Below are 18,473 nucleotides of genomic sequence, written 5' to 3'. Positions count from 1 at the left end.
CTTCTCCATGGATGTTGTCCCATTTTACATTTTGAAAAACAAAATATTAGACTGCTTTTTCCTCCTTAGCCTCACCAACAGAGTGTTACCAAACTTTTCATATATTTCAAATCTTACAGATGACTAATGGTTTTGGTTTTAATTAGCATTTTTCTCATTATAAAGATTATAATACAATATGAAATATATTTTCTAACAAACATTGTTCCATTGAAAATATGAAATCTACATTTGGATCTGAGTAGCCCAGGGAAGTATCGTGGGTTAATGACGTAAGTGGCTATTTAGTTGTAATTAATTAGATTAATTTGAAACCATCTGTTTTACTCAGGACTGCAGTTTAAAGAGATAGGAGAAAGAAAGGCAGAACAGAAGAAAGGGAAGGAAAGACAGAAAGAAGGAAGGAAGGAAGGAAGGAAGGAAGGAACGAAGGAAGGAACGAAGGGAGAGAGGGAGGAAAGGAGGGAGGGAGGGAGGGGTGAATTAAGCTAGGCCTGAATTAAGACAAAAAATATATATATGAATAAATGGGAAAGAACTGCTTAAATCAATGTAATTACCCTTGTTTGCTTGAAATCTGTGTTATAGTTTGAAGTCTGTGCCATACCTACCTTGTTAAAAAAAACACTAAATTTACCTATTTTGCTCATATTCATGTTTCTCATAAACTCTGACCAGAAATTACAAATTTTAAAGTTTTACTGCATTTCAGCACTAAACTATGTGCATAACCTCAGAAATGGATTGATGTCTCTTGTTAATACATATTTTGTTCATCATATGCTGGGTAGGAGCTACATATTAGTATATATCCTCAAAATTTTATTGCATTTAACACACCAGAAGGGACATTATACAACTAATAAGAAGTGAAGTCCATGTTAAGTTATTTGATCAAATATGTTTCATGAAAACTGCCTAAGAACATCAAAGCAATTAGTCAAACCCAAAATTCAATATGAGTTAGCATTCATATTCAAAGATTTGAATTCAAAAGTAAGTTCAGAGACCAAATATTATATTTTGATTTGTTCTGAAGTGGCCATCTGCCCATATGAAAAAGCTACTGCAACAGTTTGGCAGGAGTTTAAAGAACCGAAATAACTACTCTGTCCAGGTCAGGTTCACAGGCATCTGGGTGTTGACTTGGAAAGCACAAAAAGTAATAATCACAGCATGTGGTACTTTACCGAGTAGCCAGCCAAAAGTGTCTGTCTACATAGTCAAAAATTTTAGCTGTCATAAGAATCCTTTGAGGAAACTTTATAAATACCTATCAAATTTCAAATATCAGTGGCCAACATTTTTAAAAACACCATAAAGATCTAATAAAATGTTATAGAAAAGTTATAATAATCCTGAGGTACCCATAATTTATATCCTGGCACATCTAAAAATGTTCCTTTTGTTTAAAAATGGCCTTCAAAGATATCAATAGTTTTATTTGTATATTTTATAAATATTTGTATGCTAGTCAATAGTCTGATTTTTAATTGTTTGAAGCAAATCCAATGCCACAAAGAGCTACTTTAGTCATGCCTTGCAGAAGTTCAAGGGGAATATCCTCTATCTTCACCCCTCTGCCCCTCCCCTACCTTCAAGTCTTCTCCTCACAGGTCTCTGCCTGGGAACTGCGGACTTTTGCTGCTTCTTTTCTCGGAAGAGTGGCTGTTGAAAGGAATTAAATATGGCTCTTGGGTAAGTAAGTCTTGGTTGGAGGGCCATGAAGAAGGGTCAGCAAGAGGACAATCTCCCTTGGTGTCCAGAACTTGTAGAATAGCCTGCAATAGAGTGGACCACCAGCTGAGCTCCTTGAAGTGAGAGCTACAGGCTGGCAGGGAGAAGGGTGACCCCAGTGTCAACCAAGAAAAGTTAGATATGGCTGCACTTCAGAGAGCTCATCAACCAGGTGATGGTCACCAATAACAGCAGGAGGATGTTCCCAGTGCTGAAGTTGAGTATGTCTGGCCGGGACCCGAACACCATGTGTTGTTTCATCTTGGATTTTGTGACGGAGAGCAACCACTTCTGGAAGTGTGTGAACAGAGAGTGGGTGCCTGGAGGGTCAGTCCAAGCCATATCTGCATATTGAACTCCTTACATAAATAAAAATTCTAAATTCATATAGTATGAGTTGAGGGTCTACAGGGGATGACTACCAGCCACGGCATTCTCAAGACTCAATGTATATCTGTCAAGGCTTACCAGAAAGAGATTACAGCTCTTAAAACTAAATACAACTGATTTGCAAGGGCTTGCTATGATGCAAAAAGAAGCAGGGATCACAAAGATAAGACGGAAGAACCCAGAGACAAACAGCAACCTGTGTATTACTAATGGAAGTAGCTTATCCCTGGACTCAGTTCCTTCTATCTGCTGTCAACTCCCATCTTCAGTTTGGAGGTCCTGTCTCACTTTTCTCCACCCATGGCTGTGAAAAATGCTCTATGCTGAGGAACCACAGTTCACCCATCCCTGTCCCTGTCCTCAAAGCTGTGCCTAGGACCCCTCCCGACTTGGACAAGCTCATACTTAGCCCATACACTCATTGGAAAAATTCTCCAACCTATTCTGACAATTCATTTGCAAGTTGTCCATGATCTGATCCCATGAACTTAGCTCAGCCTCAGCATGTGTGTACATACTATCATGTTACTCCTGAGCACAACAGGACTGCATCAGTACCCCAACCTGTGGTCAGCTAGCAGAGCACCTTCACACCAGGGTCTCAGACAGCATAGCTACCTAATGGGCTGGGAGTCCATTCCCAGTGAACCCTATCTTACCCAAGTAATCTCAGGTCCCTTCTCCTCAGGATTCTCACTCTATAAGAACCATGTCATGGCCACAGATATTCCTGACAGCCAATATCACACCTTGGCCTCATAACCTCATGGATGTCTCTGTCACCACCTTCCATGTAAACCAAAGTCTTTCCTTAAAATATACACTATTTTTTTTTATATCTACCAGTTTTACTCAGGATTTGATCTAGGTACAAAATGACAGTCTCATAGGTCAAGAAAGAAAAAAAAAATCTTATTAACTTCACTTTAAAATATGAAAAGGAATATATGTTCTGTTGTTCATCAAAAAAATAACCCCACCCATCATCTGCAACACAAGTGTAGTCCTATGTTGTGTTTATATGCTACAGATGAATTTAAGCATGGAAACAAAACTCAGTTGGACTATTAAATCACCATTACTTGATCATAATAACATTTTGTTTGCTAAGATCCAGAAACTTATTTTTTTGTGTCTCTTACAGAATATAGAAGATTTGACACACTAGAATTAATAAACTCAACTCATCTTATTTAGTGAAATAAAAAGCATACTTTCAATTGCATTCCTTGTTGCTTCAGAGTAGTTTTCAGGTCCCTTTTGTGACAGCTATCATACTTATAGTTAAGCTGTTAGGGACAAAATAATAAATTCATAGTTGAGGACAACAGACTTTAATTGAAATGGAAATTTCACTGTTCTGCCCAATAGAATGTGTTTATTTTGAGCATATGTAATTGCCTCTTGTATTGTTAAACCTACAATGGCAATATTTTTCTTCTGAAAAAAATAGCCAAAGACAATCAGCAAAACATTTTCTGCAAAATAAAGGCAATATGCAAAAAAAAAAAAAAAAGGAAACAACAAAAACAAAAAACTAAATACAGTTCTAAAAAGATCTACTGAGAGGATTCAGTACTAGAAATTAGTGACAAACATAATCCACTAAAATTTTCAAAATTTGCATAGCTCAAATTCTCATCTTTTGCTAACTTACTGTGCATCTAGAAATATTTATTTTGGAAAATATTGAGCAAACTTCTTTTGCCCAGAATGAAAAACTTTAAAGTTTAAGATGGATTACACAAAAGAACACATGCTTTTCTTTTCAAAGGAGAGTGATTTTTTTTTTTTTTTTTTTTTTTTTTGGTGGTACACAGGCCTCTCAATGTTGCGGCTTCTCCCGTTGTGGAGCAGAGGCTCCGGACATACAGGCTCAGCAGCCATGGCTCACAGGCCTAGCCACTCCACGGCATGTGGGATCTTCCCAGACCATAGCACGAACCCATGTCCCCTGCATCGGCAGGTGGACTCTCAACCACTGTGCCACCAGGGAAGCCCTAAAGGAAAGTGATTTTAAGAGCTTATAATTACTTAGTAAAGGTTTTCTGAAGATCAAATTCTTTTTAAGTGCCCCTTTTTTGGTAATCTCTACATTAATTGGAAGCATGTAAAATTGTTCTAAATTAATGATAAAAAAATCAACTTCATGTTTTTTTAACTGGCTCTTTAAGTTTTATATTAACAAATTGTAGTTCATGATATACCTTAAAATATTCTGATAAAGTATCCAGATTAAGTTCATCCAAAGAAGAGATAATGCATTTCTACATTTGTTTGTGATAATTGGAGCAAAGACTGTATTAAACTAAATAATGATACTTTGACAGTGTAAAGATGCAAATGTACGTGAAAGTAATATTTTTTCAATGGTGAGAAGATGTATTTTATACTAGACCTGACTTAAGGCTTTTGCACAGGATATTTCTTTGTCTGGAAATGGCTTTCCCCACATAATCACCTGGCTTACTCCTTCAATTTCATTCCTCACAGAGGCCACACCTGACCACTCCACATCAACTGCCCCAATGTACTATGAAAACTCTTGGTCTGTTAGATTTTTTTCATAACATGAATTTTTATGTCCTTTGTTTGTTCTTTTATTTTCCAAATTTTTTATTGATTGCCTCCCTTGCCCCTGCCAGAATTCAAGTTCCTCAAGTGCAAGAACTCAAGTTTTTCTTGCTAGTTGATCAGTCCCCAAGACCTAGAATCATTTTTGGAAAGTAGGAGCCCAGTACATATGTGTCAAAAAAACACTCAATGACCTAGGAGGAATTTCAGGAAAACTTCTGTTGTCATAATCACATAAAAATACATAATGTCTATAAAACAGCAACAACTAATTAGATGGGAAGAACAGGCTGGAATGAAAAAGGAATAATGAGTCAAAAATGGGTTTAGGTGAGATTAAAAAATACTGCTAAGAAAGTAAAAAACAAAATCTAAAAGTTACAGCCACACTAGAGGCCCTAAGACAACAAGAAACATTAATATGATTATAAATGTCACAGCAATAATCCTTTTTTTGGTTAAATTCCTGAATCAAAAGCAAAGTATAAAGTCTGAGTTTTAAAGATGAGATAACTACATGTACACAGAGAGACACAAATTACCCAAATATTTGACAAAAATGTTACAAAAAACTTATATACAAAAAATATTTAAAAAGTGAAGAATGAAAGAAATGTCAATTGATATTTACAAATATACCAGTCTAAATTAGGGATATGATTAGTCTGAAACCATTGAGTGCCAGAAGGTAAAAGAGAAGTTAATAAGAAATCAATGATAGTATGAAAAAGGAAAAAATTTCAACAAAACAAGAAGATAATAGAAAAAGGAAATTAAGGTCATTTAACTACTAAACTGTAGGCTGTTCTTTCTATGTAACTATGTTCTCACTCTATCCACTTTCTGTCTCCTATTTTTCCAACATACTTTGGACATTTTAAAATAAATTGCAACACACTTGAAAACAGATAAATTATAAGGGTTTACATCACATTTTCTTACCACAATGTTATAAAACTAGTAATTATAACAAAATGTGATAAAATATTTTGAAGTTAAAACACACATTTCTGAAAGTTTGTGTAAATAGGAAAATAAAAGCTGAGTTTTTAGATTCCTTATAAATATCAAAGTAAATTATGTACCTCAAAACTCAAGCTCAGGGGAGGAATCAAGATGGCAGTGTGGGAACACACAGAGTTAGTTTCTCCCCACAACTAGTGTGCCTGCCAGCCACTGGTAGGGGACTCTGACCCCCAAGGAGACAGGAGGAAACCCAGAGTGAACCAGTAGGATGTAGGCAGACCAATAGGGGAGAAGTGAAGCCCAGACAGGATTGGCGTCCCTTGGGCCTGGGAGCTTGCTGAGTTCCCAAGCCAATTCCCCCTCCCCCCAAAGCCCCATCCAGGCCACATGGGTCCTGGGGACATAGGAGGGAGGCTGGGGAGATCAGGAGTGGCAGGCAGGAGGGGTCATCCAGGAGGATCAGGAGAGGAGCAGAGGGTGATTACCCTACTCACTCGGGCACAGGGAGCATGCTGAGCTCCCAGGCTACTCCCCTGCCCTCCAAGGCCCCCTTTTCCCCCTACCGTATTGGTCCTGGGGACATAGGAGAGAGGCCTGGGAAATCAGAGAGGCAGGTAGGAGGGGCCCTCCCAGACCCCAGACCAGAGGAACAGGAGAAGAGAGGAAGGCATTTGCTCTGCCCCTGCTGGGCTCCCAGGTGAGGTCCCCTACCCTCTGAGACCAGGGATGGGTGGCACGCCTGGGTCCCTACTGTTCCTTGAGTATAAGCCCCACCCCCCACAGCCCTCAGGACCTTTTCCAGCCTTGTGGGTCCTGAGCATTGGCCCCATACACCACCCAAACCTCACCCTTGCTTAGGCCTCGCTCTCCACAGCCAAGGCCTTCCCTCCCCCACTTTTTTTTTTCTTTTCCCTCCTCCTCTTTTTTATTATAGGGTACTGATGTACATTCCAGTTGTTGATTCATATATATTTTTATTTTTACATTATTTCTAATAAATCTGTTAGTTTCCTAGTCTAATTTTATTTTTACTTTGTTACTGTTCTTTTTTTTTCTTCTTCTTCTTGCTGCCCCACATGGCTTGCGGGATCTTGATTCATGACCTCGGGGTTGGGCAGAAACTCTTGCAATGGGAGCTCTGAGTCTGAACCACTGGACTAACAGAGAACCTCAGACTCCAGGGAATATTCTTCAGAGTGAGGTCTCCCAGAGGTCCTCATCTCAGCACAAAGACCATCTCTACTCAATAGCCTACAAACTCTAGTGTTGGAAGCCTCAGGCCAAACAACCAGTAAAACAGGAACACAACCTACTCATTAAAAAAAAAAAAAAAAAAGTGAGATGGCAAAAAATATGTCACAGTTGAAGGAGCAAGGTAAAAACCTACAAGACCAAGTAAATGAAAAGAAAATATGCAATCTACCTGAAAAAGAATTCAGAGTAATGATAGCAAAGATGATTCAGAATCTCAGAAATAGAATGGAAGCACAGATTGAGAAAATACAAGAAATGTTTAACAAAGACCTAGAAGAACTAAATAATAAACAAACAGAGATGAACAACCCAATAACTGAAATGAAAAATACACTAGAAGGAATCAGTAAAAGGATAGTGGAAAGAGAAGAACGAAAAAGTGAGCTGGAAGGCAAAATGGTGGAAATAACTGTTGAGGAGAAAAATAAAGAAAAAAAGAATGAAAAGAATTGAAGACAATCTCAGAGACCACTGGGACAATACTAAATGCACCAACATTCAAATTATAGGAGTCCCAGAAGAAGAAGAGAAAAACAAATGATCTGAGAAAATATTTGAAGAGATTATAGTGGAAAACTTCCTTAACGTGGGAAAGGAAAGAGTCACCCAAATCCGGGAAGCAGAGAGAGTCCCAATACAGCATAAAACCTAGGAAAAATACACCAGTACACATATTCATCAAATTAACAAAAATTAAATGCAAAGAAAAATATTAAAAACAGCAAGAGAAAAACAAAAAAAATAATATACAAAGGAATCCCCGTAAGGTTATCAGCTGATTTTTCAGTGGAAACTCTGCAAGCCAGAAGGGAGTGGCAGGATATACTTAAAGTGATGAAAGAAAAAAACCTACAACCAAGATTACTGTACCCAGCAAGGATCTAATTCAGGTTTGATGGAGAAGTCAAAAGCTTTTCAGACAAACCAAAGCTAAGAGAATTCAGCACCATGAAACCAGTTTACAACAAATGCTAAAGAAACTTCCCTAAGCAGGAAACACAAAGAGAAGAAAAAGACCCACAAAACCAAATCAAAAACAATTAAGAAAATGGTAATAGGAACATACATATCGATAATAACCTTGAAAGTAAATAAACTAAATGCCGCAACCAAAGGACACAGACTGGCTGAATGGATACAAAAAAAGACCCATATATAAGCTGTCTACAAGAGACCCAATTCAGTCCTAGGGACACATACAGACTGAAAGTGAAGGGATGGAAATAGATATTCCATGCAAATGGAAATCAAAAGAAAGCTGGAGTAGCAATACTTGTATCAGATAAAATAGACTTTAAAATAAAGACTGTTACAAGAGATAAGGAGGGACATTACATAATAATCAAAGGATCAGTCCAAAAAGAAGATATAACGATTATAAATGTTTATGCACCCAACATAGGAGCACTTCAATACATAAGGCAAATCCTAACAACCATAAAAGGAAAAATCAACAGTAACAAAATAATAGTAGGGGACTTTAACATCTCACTTACACCAATGGACAGATTATCCAGACAGAAAATTAATAAGGAAACACAAACTTTAAATGACATAATAGACCAGATAGATCTAATTGATATTTATAGAACATTCCACCCAAAAGTGATGGAATACACTTTATTCTCAAGTGCTCATGGAACATTCTCCAGGATAGATCACATCTTGGGTCACAAATCAAGCCTCGGTAAATTTAAGAAAATTGAAACCTATTAAGCATTTTTTCTGACCACAACACTATGAGATTGGAAATCAATTACAGAAAAAAACCTGTAAAAATCACAAAAAAACATGGAAGTTAAACAGTCACTCCTAAATAACCAAGAGATCACTGAAGAAATCAAAGAAGAAATAAAAAATACATAGAAACAAATGACAATGAAAACACAATGTCCCAAAACATATGCGGCACAGCAAAAGCACTTCTTAGAGGGAAGTTTACAGCAATTCAATCTCACCTCAAGAAACAAGAAAAATCCCACATAAACAATCTAATGTTACTTTTAAGACAACTAAAGAAAGAAGAGCAAAGGAACCCAAAGTCAGAGGAAGGAAAGAAATCACAAAGATCAGAGCAGAAATAAATGAAATAGAAATGAAGAAAACAATAGCAAAGATCAATAAAACTAAAAGCTGATTCTTTGAGAAGATAAACAAAATTGATAAATCCTTAGCCAAAATCATCAAGAAAAAGAGGGAGAGGACACAAATCAATAAAATTAGAAATGAAAAAGGAGAAATCACAACTGACACTGCAGAAATACAAAGGATTATAAGAGACTACTACAAACAACCATATGCCAATAAAATGGACAACCATGAAGAAATGGACAAATTCTTTGAAAGGTACAATTTTCCAAGACTGAACCAGGAAGAATAAGAAAATATGAACAGACCTATCACAAGTAATGAAATTGAAACCATAATTAAAAATCTTCCAACAAAATAATGTCCAGGACCAGATGGCTTCTCAGGCAAATTCTATCAAACATTTAGAGAAGAGCACATTTAGAGAAGAGCAAACACCAATCCTTCTCAAACTCTTCCAAAAAATTGCCGAGGGAGAAACACTCCCAACGAAGCCACCAACACCCTGATACCAAAACCAGCAAAAGGTATCACAAAAAATGAAAACTACAGGCCAATATCACTGATGAACAGAGATGTAAAAATCCTGAACAAAACACTAGCAAACAGAATCCAACAGCACATTAAAAGGATCACACACCATGATCAAGTGGGATTTATCCCAGGGATGCAAGGATTCTTCAATATATGTAAATCAATCAATGTGATACACCACATTAACAATTTAAGGAATAAAAACAATATGATCATCTCAGTAGATGCAGAAAAAGCTTCTGACAAAATTCAACACCAATTTATTATAAAAACCCTCCAGAAAGTGGGCATAGAGGGAACCTACCTCAACATAATAAAGTCCATATATGACAAACCCACAGCAAGCATCATACTCAATGGTGAAAAACTGAAAGCATTTCCACTAGGATCAAGAACAAGAGAAGGATGTCCACTCTCGCCACTCTTATTCAACATAGTTTTGGAAGTCCTAGTCATGGCAGTTAGAGAAAAAAAAGGAATACAAATTGGAAAAATAAGGATTAAAACCGTCACTATTTGCTGATGACATGATGCTATACATAGAAAATCCTAAAGATACCACCAGAAAACTCCTAGAACTAATCAAAGAGTTTGATAAAGTTGCAGGATACAAAATTAATGCACAGAAATCTCTGGCATTCCTACACACCAACAACAAAAAGTCAGAAAGAGAAATTAAGGAAACACTCCCATTTACCATTGCAGCAAAAAGAATAACATACCTAGGAATAAACCTGCCTAAGGAGGCAAAAGACTTGTTCTCAGAAAACTATAAAACACTGATGAAAGAAACCAAAGATGACATAAAACAGATTGAGAAATATACCATGTTCTTGGATTGGAAGAATCAATATTGTGAAAATGACTATATAGCCTAAAGCAATCTACAGATTCAGTGTAATCCCTATCAAACTACCAATGGCATTCTTCACAGAATTGGAACAAAAAATCTTACAATTCATATGGAAACACAAAAGACCCCGAATAGCCAAAGCAATCTTGATAAAAAAAAAAAAAATGGAGTTGGAGGAATTAGGTTCCCCAACTTCAAACTATACCACAAAGATACAGTAATCAAGACAGTAAGGTACTGGCACAAAAACAAATATAGATCAATGGTACAGGACAGAATGACCAGAGATAAATCCATACACATACGGACACCTGTTTTATGACAAAGGAGGCAAGAATATACAATGGAGAAAAGACAGCCTCTTCAATAAGTGGTGCTGGGAAAACTGGAGAACTACATGTAAAAGAATGAAATTAGAACACTACCTAACACCATACACAAAAATAAGTTCCAAATGGATTAATGACTTAAATGTAAGACCAGACACTATAAAACTTTTGGAGGAAAACATAGGAAAAACACTCTTTGACATAAACCACAGGAAGAACTTTTTTGACCCACCTCCTAGAGTAACAGAAATAAAAATAAACAAATGGGGCTTAATTAAACTTAAAAGCTTTTGCACAACAAAGGAAACCATAAACAAGACAAAAAGACAACCCTCCAAATGGGAGAAAATATTTGTAAATAAAACAACAGACAAAGGATTAATCTCCAAAATATACAAATAGCTCATGCAGCTCAATATCAAACAAACAAACAATCCAGTTAAAAAATGGGCAGAAGACCTAAATAGACATTTCACCAAGGAAGACATACAGTTGGCCAAAAAGCACATGAAAAGATGCTCAACATCACTAATTATTAGAGAAATGCAAATCAAAACTACAATGAATAGTAGTTTTCTCACGCCAGTCAGAATGGCCATTATCAAAAAATCTAGAAACAATAAATGCTGGAAAGTGTGTGGTGAAAAGGGAGCCCTCCTGCACTGTTTGTGGGAATGTAAATTGATCCAACCACTATGGAAAACAGTATGGAGGTTCCTTAAAAAACTAAAAAAAGAACTACCATATGACCTAGCAATCCCACTACTGGACATATACCCTGAGAGAACCATAATTCAAAAAGAGACATGCACCCCAATGTTCATTGCAGCACTATTTACAATAGCCAGGACATGGAACCAACCTAAGTGTCCATTGACAGAGGAATGGATAAAGAAGATGTGGCACATATATACAATGGAATATTACTCAGCCATAAAAAGAAACGAAATTGAGTTATTTGTAGTGAGGTGGGTGGACCTAGAGTCTGTCATACAGAGTGAAGTATGTCACCATATGTTAATGCATATATATGGAATCTAAAAAAAAAAATGGTACTGATGAACCTAGTTGCAGGGCAGGAATAAAGAGGTAGACATAGAAAATGGACTTGATGACATGGGGTGGGAGGGGGAAGCTGGGGCAAAGTGAGAGTAGCATTGATGTATATACACTACCGAATGTAAAATAGTTGGCTGGTGGGAAGAAGCAGCATAGCACAGGGAGATCAGCTCGGTGCTTTGAGGTGACCTAGAGGGATGGGATAGGGAGGATGGGAGGGAGGCTTAAGAGGGAGGGGATATGGGGACATGTGTATGCATACGGCTGATTTGCTTTGTTGTGCAACAGAAACTAACATGGTATTGTGAAGCAATTATACTCCAATAAAGATGTACTAAAAAAAAATGGTATCAGTAAAAGAAAAAAAACCTCAAGCATAAGGGCAGTTCGAAAAACTGCAGTATTTACAAAAGCTGAAGATACACAGTTCCAAAGATAATCAGCTCCACTCCTATATATATACCTAAACCCAACAGGAGTGCATTCATAAGTTCACTGAAAGGCATGCACTAGAATATTCATTATAGCATTATTTGTAGGCCCAAACTGGATGCTACCCACATAAATATCCACTCATAGGAGAAGCCATAAAAATTATGGAATACTCACACAATGGGAATTGATCGTCTATAATGTGCATAATGCATAATTTATCAATACTAAGTACAAAAAAAGACAGGACGAATCTCTGGTTTTAGAAGTCATGAGAGCAGTTAACTGGAACAGTTTATACTGAGATGAGAATGTACTAGGTTACTGGTATTCTGTTTTTGATCTGAGTCTGACTAAGCAGGTATCTTCTGACATGTGAAATCAATCCATTGAGCTGAACTCTTTTGATGTGGTCACTAGTCTTACTGATACTATGTTCAATAAACACTTAAACGTACATAGAAATTAAAAATATCATTCCCATGATATTTTTTATTTATTAATTCATTAAAATAAGTAGAAACACATTTTAATCATGACATGTTTTGCAAAACAAAAGAAAAAAAAGACCCCTAACTTTCAAAGACTTTTATGATCACTCAAGAAAGCAAAATTACAGAGACAAAGAAGCATCAGGAAATCAGTAAAGAAAAATAAATGACAAATTAAAAAAAAAGTGATTTAAACATCAGGAAGTGTTATTTATACTGGTTCTGTGGGCTCCATGACTATGAATTCTTCTGTGAAGTGGATGAAGACTCCATCCAGGACAAATTTAATCTCAGTCAACTCAATGAGCAGGTGCCTCACTGTAGACAAGCTCTAGACATGGTCTTGGACCTGGAGCCTGATGAAGAGCTGGAAGACAACCCCAACCAGAGAACCCTGATTAAGCAGTCAGCCAAGATGTTGTATGGGTTCACCCAGACCACCTATATCCTCACAAACCATGGCACCACCCGGATGTTGGAAAAGTACCAGCAGGGAGAGTTTGGCTACTGCCCCATGTGCACTGTGAGAACAAACCAATGCTTTCCAATAGCCTTTCTGACACCCCAGGTGAGGCCTTGGTGAAGCTCTACTGCCCCAAGTGCATGGACAATTCCACACCTAAGACACCATCAAGGCAGCACCACACAGAAGGCCCCTACTTGGGTACCAGTTTCCCTCACATTGCTCTTCATGGTGCACACTGAATGCCGGCCCAAGCAGCCCACTAACCAGTTTATGTCCAAAGTGTACAGTTGCAAGATCCATCCACTGTCCTACCAGGTGCAGTTCCAAGCTGCCAGCAACTTTGAGTCTGTCAAGACCATTCACTTATTCCCAACCCCACCTGTCACTCTGTCTTTGACAGTTCCAGTCCTCCCCTGCCACCTTTAAGGAAACCTCTATGGTTTATATTTTAAATTACAAGAGTCATTATTTTGGTGTGAATATGAAATAAAGTAGAAAAAAGGCAAAAATAAGCATTTACTCAAAATTTATATAAACTCTTGCCGGATCTCTTCAGGAAAAATATTTTAGGGCTTGATGGCTCCTAATATAAATGTTGTTAAATCATAAGGTATTTTTAAAATAATTCTATGGTAATTTATTTAATTAGTAAATAAAATTGATTATTTATATTAAGATACATTAGCATCATTGATTAATGTATGAGAAGAATACTGAATAGTACCATAATAATGAAGAAATTTTTTAAAAGATCTACAAAAACTACCATTTTGAAAGGTACAAGAATCACAGGTCTTTAGAAAGGAAATTTTCATATACCTAAAATCAACTAATTCTCATATTATTTAAATAGTTCTGGGCTATAAGTTGAAATGGACTTTGCTGTGTCAAACCACAGACTGACTCGCATTATTTTAAAAAAAGTAAATCTCAAATATCACTAGTAAATAGCAATTAAATCTTAAGAGAGAATATATTTTTATACTTGATAAAATCAATTCAATGTTTAATAAAATTCAAAGGAAGCATAAGTACCAACAGACATATCAAAACATGACAAGAATGTGTATCTCAATCCACCTATATTTCAAAATGTTCTGGAAATTAATTTAATAGATTTATGATTATAAATGTGAAAAGAAGCTAAAATTTACGTATTTGATCTAGCAACTACTATAATGTACTATTAAACCTTTTATTTTTCCCTTGGAATAGAGAGTCAAGTCAAAAATAATGAATAATCCAATGAAATCAGAGTGCATACAAAATTTATGAACATCAGTGGGGAGAGATTGGATGACACATTAAATTGAGAATTGGCTAATTATGTCAAGTTGGGTTGATATAAGACATCTCTTAGTTGGAGAACTGAAATTCCAATCCCATCTCAGTGGAAAAAATCAAGATGCCTATTTGGAGAGTGTTCTTAGCCATCAAAATCTAGCTAGGCTAATTCAATGACTAATGATAACACCATACTTCTATGTGAGTGACAACAAATATAGACATTGTAATATTCATATTCTTTTCAGTATATTGTTTGCTAAGCACTGCATGTTGTTCTAGTTTTTTTTTTTTTTTCATATTATAAGTGTTAGTTTTTGTTAACTTGATCTTTCTACACATATCTATCCTTGAGGTGCTTGGATTTATCCTGTAGATACTATGTTGGAATCATGTTAGCCACCTCAGGGTCAGATATTATGAAACATTTTTGTAATCCACAATGGAGACTTTGTAACAAGTTACAGCATTGGGGAGTAGCAATTTATTTAAATATAAGGTATAAATGGGATGGCAAAATAATAACACTAAAATTCAAACAAGGCCCTTTCAAATAAGCATATTTGTTGAAAATATTTAATCTAAGAGGCAAGTAGACAGATGAGTAAGGACAAAGAGCAGAAAACTATGGTGTCTTGGAAAACCATATCCATGTGAAAATTGAATACTGTCAGCACCAAGTTCTTTCATGTAGTCTTGAATTCAACTGTAATTGAAGCACAGATCATAAATCAGAAAGGTTTTTCAATCTGACACCCTTAGAGGAAAAAAGTGACAAATGTAATTTTCAGATTGCAAAGCATTAGTTTATCATTGCACTTTGTTGTGAAGATATAGAGCAAAGTTGGAGAATATTTATATACCACATCCTAATGACACATGGAATAAGAAAGTTGTGCTCATCATTCTGAAACTTAATATCTCCTTTGTTTACTAAAAAAAGCAAAAAGCAAAACTGTGATAATCAGATATTTTTTGCTTATATCTAGGGATAGTTATATTAAGCATGGTGTTTGTAATAAGAAGCTGCTGTTGCTCAAATGGATATTGCAACATATTTTTCTTGTCCACTCAAATTTATAATCTGTGTTAGACAGAATATTTAGCTTACCAACTTACTCTAATTATCCATACGTATACCCCAGTTACCATGTTTTAATTAATGTGAACATTATATAAATTATATAAATCTTGAATTATGAAAAACTTTTTAAACTATCTTTCTAGCATATTGTTAAGATAAAATTAAAATTTTATTTATTGTCAATTCACTTAAAAACATTTTATCTGAAGCTTTTGGGTGGAAAGAAAAAGCGTTTACCGTTACCTGTACCCTCAGAAGGATTGACTGAGTCCCTTAGTATCAAATAACGTATACATAAAGTATGAGATAACTTGTTTCTTAATCATATGCATTAGGAAGTATATACTGCCTTGTTAAATAAGGGTTTGAAAACTCTTATTCTGATGCTTTCTAGTTTCATAATCTTGAGAAAAGATACCTAATCTGTATTAAACTCAATTTATTAATCTGTGACGTTGACAAATATTGAGTGACTCCTCATAGATTAATTGAAGAGATTAAATAATATAAGCCACATAAAGTATACTACTATACATAGAAAATGATCAAAGTGTAGTGACTACTATTGATATTAATTTAATGTAAATAAGTGTATTTGGTAATTCCACCCAAACAATCTCTCTATAGTGCTCCTGGCTTCTGGGATATTATGGAGCTGTTTTCACTAAAGATGGGAGATGATTCCACTTCAAATACAGCATATTTCTTTCAAATATATCTTCAATCCTATTTCTATTTAGCATCCTTTGAAGTACAAATAAATTTCCAAAGGGAGCCAACCCTCTTTTGTTGAATGTTGTAAACAGATTTCTTTTCTTATTTATTTTTTGTAAACAGATTTTAATCTCAGTACCTGACAGGACAACACAGCTCTTCTCTTCAGCACACCATGTATTTGTCACTCTACTCAGTGTATCCAGTTTTCTGTGCACTGTAGATCAGTAGCTGTATCTCCATCTCCAGGCATATTTATTTCTGCACTTTTTGTATCAGCAAATAATCCTAAGTATGCATTGATTGTTTCCTGAATTTTATATTTCAAAGGCACTAGTTACTGATTGGACAGCTCCACAAACCTAGATTTGTGTCCTTGTCTCCAGTCCCCATTCAGGGACAGCTAGAGCAGTGGCCCATATGCCATTCTTCTCAAAAGCCTAATTGCTTCAGGTGACTATCCCTACTATTTTCTGAAACCTCTGAGACTGAATCCAGAGAGTTGAATTCCATTCTTTTTTGACATGTTCTAACTACATTCATGGAAGGAAACTTGTACACATATTCAATTTTAAAAATTACCTAAAATAGTAAGACTTTAACTCCCCCTGGATGCCATGCCTCACAATCATGGTTTTTTCTTTGGGACATCAGTCTGGGCAGGAATCTCCTCCTCCTTCTTTGTCAGGAGGTGAAGTCATATCTTTGTGCTTGCGTTTGTTCAGTTTCTCCACACTAAGTTTGGAAAGGCTGTTTTGATTATTTTACAATCCTGACATTCAATTGTGATCATGACTAACTTATTGCAACCAAAACTATTAAGAATCCAGGAATAAATCATCATCTTTCTGTTTTCAGAAGGACAAAGAGTGCCACACTCGAAAGGAAAATTGTTTTTAGTAGACTTACTCAATTTTTCTGAAAGGATGCAATTAAAATGTAGACTACAAACACACATTGTACATATTTTACTGCATTGTGTAAGGAAACAAAAACACAGGTAAATAAAAGTAAAATTTCCTTCAGAGTTTGGCAGTTCACTAAAATGGCACTATAAAATTTCTTCGTAAAAGAAGATAATAGGTCTGTTGTTGGTTTCAAAACAGTTCTAGTAAGGTAAAAGTATCTTGAACTGTCAACAAATGTGGCATCCATCTTATCTATTAATGGTCTTGGGAAGACCATTTTCAGAATGCAAAAGTTTAAAACTGAAATTCACTTCATGGGGTTAGAGCTTTTAATGGACTGTCACTGATAAGGAAATGATGGAGAGCACAATGTTTCTGCAATCTCATTAGCTGGATGTGTTGTGTGAAGTTGAATTTCCCAATCTCCAGAATACGAACATATACTACTAGTGAGGAGAGAAGAAAAGCAATTCAAAGTTCTATATTTAACTTTTATTCTTTTGAATACAGCATTAAAATAACAATTTCCATGGCATTGTATTTTCCTTATTTCTTTAGTGGGCAATAAAAATAAATCTCATATTATTTTAGCATAATATCATCCTTCCAAAGGAAATCTATTTTGAAATGACATCTCATGTGGTCAGAGAACTTCCCTTAGTTCATATAAAGTTGGCAACTACACTGTTTTCTTCATTAGAAAGAGACAAGATAATATATTCAATCATCAGTGTCACAGGGGCATGCTTCACAAGTATTTGCTTAAAACTTTTAACACTGTGCAAATGTGACATTTAAGAAATATTTATTTAGAGTAAGCCAAATAAATTTGTTGACTCATTCATGATGCCCATGGAATATGATTTTCTATTGTTCATTTATATTAAAATGTCAATGTGTAAAACTAGATCTCAAAATGCAGGAATATCTGTATATGAATGCAAACTATGTCAATCATGTAGAATTGGTTGACAGGTACACAGATGTTTGGCATACTGCAGCTTAACTGACAAAATTTCCCTATAAAAATAATAGTTTTCTCTTGTTAATGTAGCCTTTTCTTTCCAATTTAATGGAGAAAGTCTATGAATTAAGGCATTCAAATTTTTTTAATATTTATAATTTCAACTTAAATATATTTCGATAGAAATATATAATGAAAGCAAAAGAAAGAAACACAATTTTAGTCCCAGTTCTGCCACTTTCTTATTTATTTATTTATTTATCCCAGGCAAATCACTCAGTCTCTCTGAGTTCCCATGTATTGATACTTTTGTGTCTAGTAACTAGATAATTGTCAAAGACACTTA

General features: G+C 35.7%; 2 pseudogenes; both read left to right on the top strand.

Moving 5' to 3' along the window:
• Positions 1–267: 267 nt before the first annotated feature.
• On the top strand, positions 268–2,753 carry LOC117311551 (T-box transcription factor T pseudogene; annotated as a pseudogene).
• A 2,604-nt stretch (positions 2,754–5,357) lies between these two features.
• Positions 5,358–13,604, top strand: LOC117311550 (casein kinase II subunit beta pseudogene; annotated as a pseudogene).
• The last annotated feature ends 4,869 nt before the right edge of the window (positions 13,605–18,473 follow it).

The sequence above is a fragment of the Tursiops truncatus genome, chromosome 3, assembly GCF_011762595.2.
Source record: "Tursiops truncatus isolate mTurTru1 chromosome 3, mTurTru1.mat.Y, whole genome shotgun sequence".
Taxonomy (NCBI): Eukaryota; Metazoa; Chordata; class Mammalia; order Artiodactyla; family Delphinidae; genus Tursiops; species Tursiops truncatus.
The sequence above is the reverse complement of the archived record's forward strand: the minus strand, read 5'-3'. Positions and strand labels throughout refer to the sequence as shown.